This window comes from Vigna unguiculata, chromosome 3, assembly GCF_037176805.1.
Source record: "Vigna unguiculata cultivar grain cowpea cultivar isolate G323 ecotype 2 chromosome 3, ASM3717680v1, whole genome shotgun sequence".
NCBI classification, from domain to species: domain Eukaryota; kingdom Viridiplantae; phylum Streptophyta; class Magnoliopsida; order Fabales; family Fabaceae; genus Vigna; species Vigna unguiculata.
The window spans coordinates 29,870,654-29,887,509 of NC_140794.1; the positions used below are offsets into that span (position 1 = coordinate 29,870,654).

A 16,856-nucleotide genomic window follows, 5' to 3' on the forward strand; every position below is an offset into this window, starting at 1 on the left:
AGAATATAAAAGTTACCTGGAAGCAATGGATATTAGGTTATCTTGTTTGTAATAGCTTCAGATCGAAACTTCGAACCTACCCACCTATGAAGAATATAAAAGAAATAAAGATGAAGTGAACCACATGAATCATAGGTTTTAAAACAATGAACAAGAAGGGATAAAATGTACCAATTAACTTGAACTGAGAAAGATGAAGAGGGTGAAGAAAAGCCACACACAAGTTTGTGAGCACATAAATAAATGGGTCAAGTTAGAATGTTCTCCCACAACCCTTCGTTGTGGTCATCACGTACTGCATGAACATCATCTACTTCATTGTCGACATTCAAGGTCGGCATATTTGATGAGAAGGATGGAGCTTCGCTAATATCAAGTATCAATTCATCATTGTAATCAGTACAATATATGGTTTTGCCTTGGAGAACAACTAACCATCTTTTGTTAGTGGGATTAGTGACATAAAAGACTTGTTTTACTTGAGATGCCATGATGAATGGCTCTTTAGTATAACCTTCCTTTTCTAGGTCAACCAAGGTAAAACCTAGATCATCAGTCTTCACGCCCGTATTATCATCAACCCACTTACATTTAAAAATAGGTACTCTGAAACTTGTGTAATCTATTCCCCAAATATCTTCAATTACACCAAAGTAGCACATTGAGGCCATAATCGGATATTTATCCTTTGAACTTGAGAAATGCATTGATTCAGCTACAACCATTACTCCACTACTCTGTGTGGTGCTTTTTTTCATCTTCGTCTTTTGTACGAAATGTATAATTGTCTATATCATACCCACTCTAACATAAGACATCATAGTTTGGCTCACTCGTTAGCCAGTTTAATGTTTCAGAAGTTGTATTGTCATTTTGAACCTGTTGTTTAAACCACTTCAAAAAGTTTTGTTGTGCTCATTAATGACCCACTTTTGAGACATTCGTGGATTATTTCTCTTCACAATATTTTTATGAGCACTTAAATAGGGGATGAATGATGAAGGATTATCTTGTTTTCTTTTAGGGATATGAATATGGTGAAGTTGTTTAAGAAAGCTTTTTGAAAATTCCCACTGGACATTAAGATAGCAAGCTATCTAGATGTGAAGGTTCATTTCTCAAGCTCATGAAAGGAAGAAGAGAGTTGGATTCAAGCTTAAAACACACACAGAAATAACAACACTTAAGGCCTTGACTTGGGCTCTAGCTTGGGTTGTGAGTGGGCTTGGGCCCTAATCCAGGCCCTTAAGGCCTATTGAACGCGGGGGCTTCCATTTTACTAAGTCTTTAAGAGCGGTCTGATCCGTTTACTTCTTGACTTGTCGGATGTCGTCCTTGGCCGCACACTATCCTAGGTTGGCCGCTTTGTTGTTACTTTAGCCTTTGTTCAGTTATGAGTTTGAGTCCATGCCGGCCCAAGTCGTGTACTTGAGTTGTTTTCGGCATATATGTGAGGGTTGTCATTTATATGGTTAAGTTGACCAGGTCCGGTACACCAGTCCCCCAGCCTTTGCATATACGATGTGTCGGTGAAGGATGATATGTATTGACATGCTAGTCGAGATCGGCTAGGTGTGATACATATATAAATGTGCTTGGAGAACTTCATCTCTACTCAGAGTTATAACTTTTGCACTTCAAGTACCCTTACCAACACCTCTTCCATGGTAACGAGACTTCGGTACCCCTATAGCTTCAACTTGTGATAAGTAGTCTGTACAAAACTTAATAGCTTCCTCTGCAATATATCTTTCAATAATTGATGCTTCTGGACGATATTGTTCTTTACATACCCTTTCAATATCTTCATGTATCGCTCAATAGGGTACATCCATCATAAGAATACTGGACCACAAATTCTAACTTCTCGGACTAAATGAATAATCAGATGGACCATGATATCAAAGAATGATGGAGGAAAGTACGTCTCCAACTAACACAATATGAGTACAGTCTCATTTTGTAACTGATCCAACTTTTCAATATCGATAACCTTATTGCATATTGCATTAAAAAATAAGCACAATCTTGTTAAGGTATATCTAACATTCTTAGGCAATATGCCTCGAATAGCCACTGTAGAAGTTGTAGCATCAATACATGACAATCATGAGATTTTAACCCAAGTAATTTTAGATCTTTCATGGATACAAGTCTTTTAAAATTGGAAAAGTAACCTAGTGGAACTTTTACACCTTGTAAAATCTCACAAAACTTCTCTTCTCTTGTTTAAACAAAGTGTGACATGCTAGAGGCAAGTATGTTCGCTTACCATGTGATTGTGGAGCTAATTGTTCTCTTATACCCACTTCAACTAAGTCCAAACGAGCATTTAGACCATCTTTTGTCTTGCCTTGAATATTGAGGAAAGTTCCTATAAGACCCAAGAAAAATTAAATAGTTAATTAAATAATTATTTAATAAATGTGGGTAATAGAAGCCTTTAAGGCATTTAATGTAGAAGGTTATGACGTGGAAAAGTACTAGTTCAAATGGTTGAGAGTACTTTGATTGTGTGAGAGGACTTGGGTTCGAGAACTATGTATGCCAATTGTGTGTTAAATTAATTTCTGTATTATTTTGATGATATAATTGAATGCTAGACGTGATAAAATCCTAAAATTATAGGAATTATCACAAACATGATTTGGTTGAATTGGTTGTGCACTTTCTTGTGATACCGTGGTTGTGGGTTGAAACCTTGCTGAGAACTAATTAACTCTCTTTTTGCCAAATTTTTCTTTGGCATGAATATGAAAGGGTTTACAAACCCTAGCAGCTAGTAGAGAGGTAACTTAAGGGGTGGAAAACACTTGGTTAATAACTATTGATTAGCCTTAATCTCCATTTTAATTAAAATTCGTTTTAGGGTGTAAAGGGTAATTAAGGGAGAGTTAATTTGGAGAGAGGGAGAGGAATTACAAAGAGAGAGAGACCTGGAATAATGCTGTGAACGTTGGGCAGTGAGGTTCTGGGAATTGGCACGCACTACAGAGAGGAATTGGAGTGGAAAACTAGTCTTTGGAGTGTAAACAAAGAACAAGAGCATTTTGGGTTTTGAGACACGTTCAATTCGAATTTTGAGACACGTTGAGTTTTCATTGAATATAATGTACTATGCCATGTATAATTGAAACTGTATCAAATTCCTTGTCATTTTATGCTATTTTTTCAAGGTTTCTGGGTTTCTGCCCAGAAACTGCCCGGTGGCAAGGCCCGAGACAGGCGGCACAACAGCCTTTGCCACTGTTCTTGGTTTTTGCATGAACCGCCTAGCAGCAATGAAGATCGGCCAGGCGGCGTGACTTTATTCGCGGCTTTCTTGATTGTTCTTGATGCTGTTTGAGCAAAAATCAATGTGATTTCTGGAATTTATCCGTGTAAACCCTATTGGAAGCCTTGAGGCTATGAAATTACTTATAAACTGGGGGCATGGTCGAATTTTGGAAAACACATGTGTATGATACCTATGATTGTATGTGTAATTTTGGGTGAGATTGAATTGCGGTTGATTCCAGAGGAAAAGATCAAGAAAACATTGTGAATGGAATTAAGAACAAGAAGCTAGTCTCTTATTATATTACAAAATCTCGCATTTTGGGTGTGTTTAGCATTAGGGATGGATACTGGTTATGGCTGACATACTCGCAGGTATGGAGAAGCCTAGGTTTAGGCTGGGTCTAGTCTACCGCCTGTCGGCGCTAGGCCTGTCGCCAGGCGATGGCGAGGCACAGGTGCTGTTTTATGAGTTTAGGTACTGTAAAATGAAGAGAGGAACCTAGGTGTATGAGTGGTACTAGAAAATTATTGATGAAACTGTGAGGAACGATATACTCATACTGTTGAATTGTGTGAATTGGAACAAGTGTGAAGGTATGAGCATAGTATAGTGTGGTTGAAGGAAAGTTAAATTCAAATAGGGAGTATAATGATTCTAATTCAAAGCTTTAGTTTTGGAATGTATAGTCTTATTTGATGGTGTATGATTGGGACATGAGATAGTCTGTTGTCATGAGATACGGTGTGAGATATGAATTTTGTAGTATGGATTGAACGCTAAAGGAGTAGAAGGTGTATTTCTGTTGTAATGTGATCTAGGTTGGTATTGTGCTATAAGGTACTGTATATTGGCCTCATTCCAAGTTAGGTTGGATCATTGACTAATGATTGAAGAACTTGGTAAATCTTAGATTTTATTGTGAGATTGAGAATGGAAAAATTATAGGTAATGGTTTCATTTGTAGGGTGCCAAGGGTTGAGAATGAGATTGGGATGACTGAGAGTGCTTTACTACCTTGGATGGGTTAAGAGAGTGAGAGACAACCTGATTGAGGTGTGAAAAACAGTAACTGGTGCGTTGTTGATATAGCGCCTGGCGGTTAGAACGCGTGTGCCAAGCAAGAAGAGCTCCAAGGAGGGTTCTGCAACAATTGGCGCTTGGCGGTAGGGTGGGATTTGTCAGGCGGACGCGAAATAGTGGACCTTCTGTGCGTGGACCTGGTGCCTGGCGGTGGGGCTTGAACCGCCAGGCGGTCTGTACTGATTTCACTGGCGATGTTTAGGGTTATGCCAGGTGATAGTGCTATAGATTATGACGTGTGTGTGTGTTGCTTTTAAGCGATAATACTATGCTTGGGTTGGGAGATGTTGTGCCATGAGCAGGTAGGTTCATGGATGATGGTTAACATGTGATGTGACCCCAATAAGCCCAAGCTCAAGTGCATCAACAAGCCCAAGCCCACATCAAGGCCCAATCACTATAAGCATGATGAGAAAGATTCACATAGGCATCTCACAAGATGATCAAGTCAATCATGGGCTTTTTACATTATTCACATGGGCTAAAGAAATCTCTAAAATATGAGATGATGCATGAAGGAAGTAGTATAGATTTTAATTGGGCCATTGTTTAGGCCTTGTTTTTCTAGAATAATAAGTCAAACAATGTGTAGTTAAATTGATAAAATTGGGCTTGACTAAGCCCAATAGGAGATTTGGCCATGAGCTACCAAAGGTCAAAGGTGGACTAAGTGGAAGTCAACATTCCTTCCTACACCTCATGGTTTATGCATCCCATGGAGCCAAGTCCACACTCCACCCATGTGCCTCCTTCATCCAAGGGCTAAGAGAGTGTCTTCTTTTCCAAGTCTTCATCCAAGGGTGATGATTAAAGCTTCTCCTCCAAGCTTGATCTAAGGGCCAAGTATTAGTCTAGCTTTTAGGCTCACATATAAAAGCCAAAAGTAGACCATTTGTACATTTTAACTCTTGAAATTTCTAATAGAATGTTTGTGTTGAGATCACTCCACTCTTCTATTATTTTGAGAGCACACATGGCTAACCTTCTCCTTCATCTCCTCTAGCCACCTTCCATACCATAACTCCACTTCTACTCTTCATCTTCACTAAAAACCTCCATTGTCTAGAGCTCTTCTTACTCTTATCTTCATTTCCGCTGCATTTCATCTTCTTTTTGGTGTCTTCCATGAATCTCCTTCCTCTCCTACACCAAGGATGTCCATCAACATGTGATGATATGAGCGGGGAGGTTCATATCCTGTTACTCTCGCGTGGGGATACGAGTGAGGTAGGTTCGTATGTTTCGTGCTCACGCTTGAGAGATGCCATGTGTGGGAAGGTACGGGGCTGATGGATCACATGTGTTAGACTACGGGCACGTAGGTTCGTAGAGCGGGACTACAAGTGGGGAGGTTCGTAGAGCAGGACTACGAGCGGGGAGGTTCGTAGAGGCAGGACCACGAGCGAGTAGGTTCGTGTGAGCATCATATTCCCAAGTCCAAGGCTAACCATTTGTGTGATTGAAGGTTGAAAAGCCTTGGGGTTAAGGTCTTGGCTAAGAACTAAGTAGATTAAATAAGATGGGTGTATGTCTTATTTTACACATTATATATATATATATATATATATATATATTGTTTTTATTTTTCTCAGCTCACCCTTTCTATTTGTGTATGGCGATGATCGTGTGATTCGTCACACGGGAGCAAATGTGGATACAAGTGATGTTGAGGATGCTCAGGCGACAGAGTGAGGGCTAGTTGGGATTAGAGCTAGGCATATTTTATTATGTTCTTATTTATGATTATGGATTTTGGAAACTGTAACGTCTTTATGACTACTTTCTTATAATTTTTGGCGCGTGTTTAAATATTTTAAAATTTTCCCGCGTTTGGGAATAATAATAACATGACGATTTAATTTCTTTTCCTTATTTATTTATTTATTTATTTAAGTAATATTCCTTAGGGATGTTACAGTTCCAATAATACTATCACACATTTTTCTCTACATGCATAACATCTATACAATGTCTCACATCAAGCACCCTCCAATATGGGAGATCAAAGAAAATTGACCTTTTCTTCCATATGTTACATGAAGTGCCTTTATTTTTCATCTTTCATAACACATCCCTAATGTCTTTCACACGCTCATATACTTGTGATCCACTTAAAACCATTGGAGCTAATTCATTTTCTTGACACCCATTAAATGATTTCTTCAATTTACGATATGGATGGTTTGTACTAAGAAATCTCTGATGTCCAAGGTATATTGTTTTCCTTCCATGTTGTAGTTGATGGTGTCATGTGCCTTCTTCACATATAAGGCGTGCTTTGTGCCCCTTAGTGCTATATCCACTTAAATTACCATATGTTAGAGAGTTGTTGATTGTACAAAATAACATGGCATGCAACTTGAATGAATCACTAGTGTACCTGATGAGTGCGTATTTTTTCCCTCATTTAATGTTTAATTCTGGGTATTTAATTGAATTTGTGTGCTTAAAGATTGATTTCATTGGGATTTTCTATAATTGGGTTTATTGAACATGAGATACAAAAACATGTTAAAAATAGCTTTTTAGTTGCATAAATGTTCTTTGGATATTTTGAGGTTTGTTAGTGCAACTGCAGATAAGTTGAGCTCATGCAGGTGTGTAAATAAATTGATTAAAGCTTCATGCCACCTTAAAGATAAATCCAAGAATAAGAAATTATCAAAAGCACAAAAATTCAAGCCAAGCATTGCATGAAGACGACAAGAAAAGCTTGAAAACGTGAAGAAGTTTGGCTAAACCAAGAAGAGAGGAACAAAAAAATTGGACATTGCGATTTTCTTTATCTTTATGATAGAAGATAATTTGGGAAAAATATATCTTTAGATATTTTATTTGATATTTTTAAATAATTATCTTATTTAATTATATCATAAAATATTAAAAGATAATAACTACCAAATCTTTTTAAATATGCCAAGATCTTCTTGAATCTTTTTAGTTCCACAACAAAAAATATATCTTGAAGATATTAGATTATTTAGAAGATAATTTAAGGAGATTGCAATTGGTTAATTTGAAAAATTAATACAAATACTAATTGGTGACAATTTATCATATATCTTTAATTAATTAATTAATTTAATTATATTAGATATTGATATTATCAACCAATTATACTTGTCAAATAGTCTATATCTCTCCAAATATTTTTAAATATTTATCTTTATCTTTATTTTAAAATATATTTGAGAGGTTTTAGCAACAGAAAAGCCTAGTCCAATTCCTATATAAAGAGACCAAGGGAGGAGCAGAGAAAACAAACTCGGAACTTCGGAGTTTAGGAACCCTTTAGGGGGGCCTAATTTTGTTTCCTTTCTCTCTCTCCATTCTTCTATTTTTATTTTGCAATCATGGAGTTCTAAACTTCTTGGGTTGATTCCATTGTAATTTCATTATGGATTCTGAGGTTAGATGAATTAATTTATTTGTTCTTTTTATTATTGTTGTGATTTTTGTTTATCTATGTCCTTTGTTTCTTAATTGAATAGAAAATAATGATTTTAATCTACATGTATGCTAATCATATGAGTTTAAAGTCTTTTAAATTCAATTGAGACTTTAATTTGATTTTATTTAGAAACTTTCATTTGATTAAATAAGTTTTTGCCAATAATTGAGACTGTACTTTGATTAACAGTAATCACTTTAACTAAAATTAGTCAAGACTTTACTTTGATTAATTAAGTTTTCTATTTGGTGAGGGAACAAAGGAATAGACATGATTAGGCAGAGTAAAATTTGATTGAGACTGTACTTTGGTTGAATTTACTGTGGATAATCTAAAAGTTCTCACTTTTAATTGAGACTGTACTTTGGTTAAAAGTGAGAACGCCAACAAATTAATTGAGACTTTACATTGATTAATTTGTAAATCTACAAAAATAATTAATTGAGCAATAATCTTTAGATAACCGATGATGAATCTATTTTGAAAAACCAATGGAATCAATCTATTTTCTTTACTATTGTTTTTATTTCTTTTTATCTTTTAAATTTTATTTGTAACTTTGTTTATCTTAATCCCCTATATTTTTTATTTTATTTGACTAACTCATTTGTATAGTTTTATAAGAACTAATTTGTTAAAAATCAATTCCGTGTTCGTTGGGAGACGACTTTGGGTTACTTTACCCTATCTATTTTGTTGACTACTATCTTAGCAATACTGAAGTTGCTATAGTTTAGTAGTATTAATTTGAACGCATCAACTACAGCGTTATCAGTACCCATCAAACATATCAACTCCCTCCTCCCATAACATCTTCAAATTTTCAACTAATGGGGTTAAATAAATATCAATGTCGTTTCCTGGTTGTCTTGGACCCGAGATCATCAAGGATAACATAACATATTTGCATTTCATGCACAACCAAGGAGGTAAATTGTAAATCACTAATAGAACAGGCCATGATTTATGTTTACTGCTTAAGTTACCATATGGATTCATTCCATCTGTAGCAAGTCTAATTCTAAAGTTCCTTGAATCATTGGAGAAATTTGGGAACATGGAATCAATTTTCTTCCATTACAAACCATCTGCTGGATGTCTCAAATGACCATTTGTTGTACGTCCATATGCATGCCATCTCATGAGTTTTGCATCATTTGCATTGCTGAATAAATGTTTAAACCATGGAACTACAGGAAGATACCACAAAACTTTCGCTGGAGGACCCTTACTATCATATTCAAACTCACTATGTTTCTGTTTGTATCGTGACACCCCACATCGTGGACATTGATGTAACATGGCCAACTCCTTCCTGTACAAGACACAATCATTTAGGCATGCATGAATTTTTTTATACTCTATACCCATCGGACACAATATCTTCTTCGCATCATAATTGCGTGTTGGCAACGTGTTACCTTTAGGAAGCATGTCACTCAACAACTCAAGTAATTCCGTCAAGCTTTTATCAATCCATCCATTTCTTGCCTTCACATTGAACAATTTTAATACCGCTGACAATTGAGTATACTTAGTGCATTCTGCGTACAGAGGTTTTTCTGCGTCATTGCACAAATTGTCATACACATCCGCACGTTGAAAGGAACATTTCCAATATCATGAATCATTTCCTCCATCCGAACATCCATCTCTAAATCAACTTCTTCTGCTTCAGACACATCTACACTTGGCATGTATATCAATTCACCATGCCATATCCACTTTGTGTAGCTCTTTAAGCAACCATCACAAAGAACATGTGTAACACCCCAACCAAAATCCGGTGCTACTAGATGTTCTTTACTTGTCTAATGTATCATTTACTTAAGGAAAAATTTATTTGTATTCAATTAACAAATACCAAACAAAAAAATAATAATAATACATCACTCGAATGTATCATCTGTTAGACATACATGATATTTATGCGAATAAAATGTCAACATACATATAAGTGTTTGTAACAGAAGTTTGTTTATACTTTTACAACCAACAAAAGGTACTTTTAGTTTGAAATACATCACAAACAAGTTACACCATATCAGTTGTAGCTTTAACATAATCAGAGGTTACAAGAAAAGTTAGGCTAACCAATCTCGTTGTTACATGTTAGGTCTCCAATTTCTTCCTCTGAAAAATAAAGAAAGTAAGGGTGAGTCTTTCCCTTAACTCCAAAACTTCATCATAACATTTCAAAGTATGGTCATTTGAATGAACTTTCAATTGAATGAAATATTTTCACAAAAGTTTAAATCTTCATAATGTCATAACTAACCATGCCAAAAATATCAAAATTAAATTAATCAATCAAATAATCATTTCCGTATGTTTTAAATTTAGGATATCAAAATCCTCATTATCAATCTTTTAATAATCATATTCGTATAAGTTTGAGTTTCAACTGATCAGTATATTCATCTCATATTCTTTCTTTATATACTTTGGGTCCCAAACGCTGCCGTTAGACTTTTCCGAATCATAATGGTCTTACGGCAATATGGATAGTGCCAGCAGGCTAAACGTTCTCACAGATACAACGTGTACGTTATTCCACCTTCCTGGTCTTAAAGTATAGTCAAGAGGGCGGTCGAGAATAGAGTGTGAGGCCTGCGAATTTTCGAATACCCGGCTAATTGTATACGTCAATCCAGGGTATCTATATCACCACCCTCGATTCTCCTAGGTCTATCAGACCTTTCTTTGGACTCTATACCCAATGTATCTCTGTACTATCCATACAGTCCTTTTTATTCTTTATTTTTGTACTTTAATTTACAATCATCCTTTCGCATTATCTTTATAATTCTTGATACTTTCACAAAATTTTGGCAACATAACAACTGCATTTTTAATTTGTCACAATTTTCAAAATAGTAAAAACAACCAAGTTAAAAAGAATTTAAAATTAACAACCAAGCATAAATCATTATTTCACAATAACTTTACAAAAAATTAATCAAAACAGTAATCATAATTAAAACATAATTTTCGTATAAAATTTTATAAGTAAAATAGCAAACTTGTTTTATTAATAACTTTTTGTGTAAACTCCAAATAAGATGATTCTTGAACCTAACCCTAGGTTTTCATACCCAAGGAATCCATTTTTCAACTCAAAATTTTGAAGATAATGTATACAAATTTCAGAATCAAGAAGATAGATTGTATACTTAAAGAAAACTTGCTAAGATAAAGACTTAGAGATTTGAGATAGACCCCCCATACCTTGGAGATGCTAATTATACTCTAAGATGAAAATTAAGGCCTCAAGATTCTGGATTTCCCTCTCCAACTTCAATTTTTTTTTCACAAGAGTTTAGACCTCTCCTTCTCTATTGTTTTGGATTTTGTGAAGAAGATGTGTAAAGTGAAGTCCTATTTATAGGAAAAATCTTGGACAAAGGGATAAGGATGTATTAATGGTAAATTTATGAGATTCCTTAGTGAGGATAAGTTTATTTTGACCATAGAGAGAAGCTTGGTCGAAATTCCCATTGTAGGAGACTTCATGGTAGTTGCAAGAAGACTTGTTGACTTTCTAGAAGACTTGTTTTCACTCCAAAGTGTAAAATTCATATCTCTTAACACACAGCTCTATTTATAAATCCCAACGGTGAAACTAAAGATCTATGTCTCTAGAATAGTTTGAACAAATTGGAGCGCAATCCAACGGTTAATAAAACTGGAATCCAATTTTTACTAAAATAACCCAAAACAGGACGTAACTAACGCTAGTTCAAACTGCAAAAATTATTTCTCTAACCAAAGACGTATAAATACAAATCCAAACGGTCAAACTTTAGTACTATCTCTTAATAACTCTGTACAAAAATATCATCTTGATCCAACGGTTAAAGAAGTGGGAATAAAATATTTTCTAAGGTAACTCAGAAATGGACAGCAGTTGGAGACCTTATTTTTACACTAAATTGCGGAAGTAACTGCTCCTTGCATACACCTCCAATTCCAAATCTCACCATTCATATCGAAGAAATATGTTTTAAGAATGCTCTATAAAAATTTCAGCCTAATCTAATGGTTAATGACGCCTTAATCATAATTTTACTTACACAACTCAAAATAAGAAGTAATTAGCACAAAAAAAAAATCATCTTTTACATTGTATAAAGCCCTCTGTCAATTTACTGATGAAATCATAAAATTACTTCATACTATATATTTAAACAAGAAAGTTAAATATAAGTAATATAAAATAGAGGGTGTTACAATTCTCCCACCCTTTTAGAAATTTCGTCCCCAAAATTTATTTAGTTTCAAATAGATGGAGATACTTCTCTTTTACCCTTTTTCATTTAGTGTTTTTCATCACCTTAAAATTGTGTTCTAGGACTCCTAAATTCTAAGAATAACTAAATATCATATGATTAAACTCGAAATCCATTCCATTCAATTCTTACAACTAATCACTAATTTTCTCAATTGATTCAGCTCTGCTTTTAATTAACTCATTTTCTTTCATCTAACCTCAATGAGTCAATTTCACTACATTTAAACAAAACTAATTGATTATCCTTCAAACTTAAGCACATTAATCTTTACTATCTTTAAGAGAATCTAATCTTACACTAATTATCATGATTTCATATATCACCCTATATTCATACTACATAATATTCATTATTTTCTTCTCAAAAAATTCTTAAACACTCCTGATCCATAACTAAACAAATTTGATTTAGAATAATCTCTTGCAATGAGCACTTAACGCTCCAAAAATGGTCCAATAATATTCACGATGCCCTCATGTCAAAACAAAATTCATTCGACCTATTTACTCACTAATAAAAAATCATAAGTTTATACCCCATACATACTTCAACTAAAATATTAAATCTTCCATCACAAAAATCTCTAAAAGTCTTCGAACCTCTTAAACTAATTTTCCACCAATCCAACAAACTCAAATGCACTTATTACAAATCACAGATTTCCAATATATAATTTTCTTCTTTCAAAGTAAACACAAATGAGTGTCTAACCACCTCCAACACATCAAAGTAATAGTGTTCTTAAAAATTGAAAAACCTTGAAAGAGAAATCTAGAATAGAATAATTGTGCACGACTAACTACTCTAACCAAGAATCTCTAATCAAAGTTCCCAAGCATCAATTAGAAGTAGTAACCAATTTATAGTAGGAGCAGATACTATCATATAAGGCATGAATGTGATAGCCAAGTCAATAATTTTATTTTTCACAACGACTAAAGATATGAATGAAGGGATGGCTAACTATATTAACTATGATGCACTTACCTCGAATGAGATTATCCTATGTTGCTACTTCAGCTCCACTCATGACAAAAAGTTTCCCAAATTCTTTGCTTAGTGCCATTATTGTTTTGTGGTGTATATTTTATTGTTCTTTTCGTGTTGTCAGTATTTTGTTGTACAAACCAACAATTTCTAGCAAGATGACATGTCTTTCCATAATAATTGTAAGAGAAAAAGTTTGATTACTATCCTTCTTAAAATGTGGTCCTCCACATCGAAAAGCTTTTATGTCCTGGTTAACATTTTTTTTTGCCATTATGATTTGTGTTTGTCTCCCAACTAGAAAAATATCAAGTCTCCTATATGGCTTTTGTTGACATAACCTTAATATTTGATGTCAATTCTTGTTGGTCCACCGACTCTTGTATCCACTTCTTCTTCTTTCAAACTAGACTCGTAATTTCTACTATTTTTCCTCAAGAATTCTATTACTAATCTTAGGTAACCCTCATGCACCTCCTGAGCATAAGATATATATATATATATATATATATATATATATATATATATATATATATATATATATATATATATATATATATATATATATATAAACATGTCATTTATAAACTACAATACACTTTTCTATGAATATGGCCTACAATGTTCATCTCTCAAAACAATATCACTACATACTTATAACGACCTCATGCAACTTAACCCATCAAACTATCATTCCTCAACAATCTTGTTTAAGTCTCAACACTTTACACACAAGCTAAGTTCACATCTTTCTTCTTTACCAAATACATCGTTGTTTCTCAATTTGACATACCTAACATAAATTTGTTATAATAAAGGATTGAGCCCAACATAGGATGATGCTTAAGAAGACTAAGCACGCTTAGAAAGGAAGTTCACCAATACTTCATCCCTTTCATTATTTTTCATTATTTTTTTGAATTTCCATAAGTTGACTTAACCTTAATTGACTTATTGACCTTTGACTAGATTTGACTTGAGTTGACATGACTTAAGCCAACATGCTAATCCATGTTTATATGTTTTGTATATTTAATTAGGCGAAAGGAAGCATGGATATGTGACGCAATTGTAGTGGTGGAATGAAAATGATGTAGAGCCTAGGTGGAGGAGAGAGGAAAGCATAATGTAAAAAGTATAAAGCAAAAGCATATTGTACCTTTGATCTCATTTTTTTTGTCTTTAGCACCTTTTGGGCCTTTTATAGAGACATTCCTCGTATCATTTTTAGCTTGGCCGAATTCCTTTAGGATTTCCCACCACCATGCAAGTTTGTGCTACCTCTTAGGAGAGGTTTCTAGAATGTAGGGTTTTTTTTTTTTTTTTGTTAGTTAGCCCTTTGAACTTTGTGCTTATTTCCTAGAGGCTCTTAAAACTCTCTATACAAGGGGTGCTCTTTAGCTTTTAAAAGGTTTGGTAATTTTGAGTTTATACACTTGTTTTTCAACCACAAAAATTGAGCTCTTCTCTAATGAATGTAGGCTTCACCTTGGCCTTATCTTGCATAGCAAGTGGCGGCATCCACCACTCATCTCTAGGAAAGAGTTGGCCTTTTGGTCCTCACCTATGAGTGATGTGCTACCTTCCATTTCCATCTTCCTACTTTACATTTTATAGCTAGTTTCTTCTTTGCTTCACTTCGATTTTGAAGCTACATTGTCCATTTTGTTTATTTTCTTGAACCAATCCATCACTCTCATTCTCTTTTAGCCGTTTGAAGTACACCTTCACATTTAGATAACTTGCTATCTTAATGTCTAGTAGGAATCTTATCACCATGTTCAAAAATATAAAATGAACCAACTTAATTCTTGATCATGTTCTTTATGTTAAACCGCCATCTTTAAACTTTACTTCTCAACTAAAACTACTCCATAAGTGTCACTAATTCTAATTCCCTTCCAAACACCAAATCCAAAGAGAACTTTACTTATATCTTGGGATGTAACCTTGACTTTTTCTTTGAAAAGACATTTGTAAATTTCTACTTATTAACATACCATTTATCTAGCTCTCATTATCAACCTCTATTTGTAACAAAAACATGAAACTACTTACCTTAACTTAAAATTATCTCCATACTTGTACAATATATTCACGGTATTATTCTTTGTCCATGTGGTAACTTTTGTTTGGATAACACCTTCACCAATCCTCTGTCTCCCTGGTCGGCATATATGTTGCTTATGTAACTTTGCGTTCTTTAGACCAACCTAATACCATACTTACTTACCATTTTATAAGAAAACATATTTTCAATAAATAAATCATATAGTTCCTACTTAGATTAACAAGTAGGTTTTACAACAATATTCTACATTCTTATTTCTTAAAGAATCTAGAAACACACATCACAAGCAAACTTAGTCCCTACCCAGTCCTCTTGGAATGAAATGCTCTGATACCACTTATGTAACACCCTAACTAAAGTCGGGTGCTACTAGATGTTCTTTACTTGTCTAATGTATCATTTACTTAAGGAAAAATTTATTTGTATTCAATTAACAAATACCAAACAAAATAAACAATAATAATACATCACTGAATGTATCATCTGTTAGACATACATGATATTTATGCGAATAAAATGTTAACATAAATATAAGTATTTGTAACAAAATTTTGTTTATACTTTTAGAACCAACTAAAGGTACTTTTAGTTTGAAATACATCACAAACAAGTTACACCATATCAGTTGTAGCTTTAACATAATCAAAGGTTACAAGAAAAGTTAGGCTAAACAATTTCATTGTTACATGTTAGGTCTCCAATTTCTTCCTCTGAAAAATAAAGAAAGTAAGGGTGAGTCTTTCCCTTAACTCCAAAACTTCATCATTACATTTCAAAGTATGTTCATTTGAATGAACTTTCAATTGAATGAAACATTTTCACAAAAGTTTAAATCTTCATAATGTCATAACTAACCATGCCAAAAATATCAAAATCAAATTAATCAATCAAATAATCATTTCCGTATGTTTTAAATTTAGGATATCAAAATCCCCATTATCAAAATCTAAGCAACAGAAATTCTATGAGCACAAGCTATATAACTCACTAATGAAGATAGAACAAAAGAATCTCTCAAACAGTTCAACAGCAGTTTTTATTGATAGTAGACATCATAATTCCACAACTAAAATTTAATTAAGATGCAAGAATTTGGAGATACTAATTTATGCAACTGAAATTAATTTATGGACAATGTTTTAATTTTATAGTAGATAAAAATTAACCTTAATCTTAAAAATAAAGATGCTAAAGAGGGTTATATGGAACAGAAGAAAAGAAAGTGGCGAAAGAGAAGCGACATATGAGATAAGGAAGGACAAAATTCACAAGCTAAATTACTAAAAAATGAGAAAAGCCAAATTCTTCTACTCGTCAATTTCTTAAAATAAATAGAAATCCTTATGAATCAACTGAAAGAAAAGAATACACGAACCATGGAGATTCAAAATAGATGGGTGAGAGAAAATTATTACCTTAAAAGTGAGTTTTGTGAAATGAAATTAAACAATAAACCAAAGTCTAAAACATGAATGATGTGTAGAAAATAAAAAAACATGTATGATTTAGTTTGAGTACACCAGTATATGAATAAACCACTACTAAAGAAGAAATAGAAATAATCAGATCTAGACCAGAAAACTAAATCAGAAGTTAAAAAAGTTAAGTTTCTTTAAAGAAAGAGAGAATGTAGAATTGAAATAACCCCACTTGCACTTACCATCTACTCAAAAATGCGTAAACTAATACTGAACC

General features: G+C 33.8%; 1 pseudogene; it reads right to left on the reverse strand.

Annotated features, from left to right (window-relative positions):
* Window positions 1-248: 248 nt before the first annotated feature.
* LOC146887688 (uncharacterized) overlaps window positions 249-16,856 on the reverse strand; it is a 45,330-nt pseudogene continuing 28,722 nt past the window's right edge.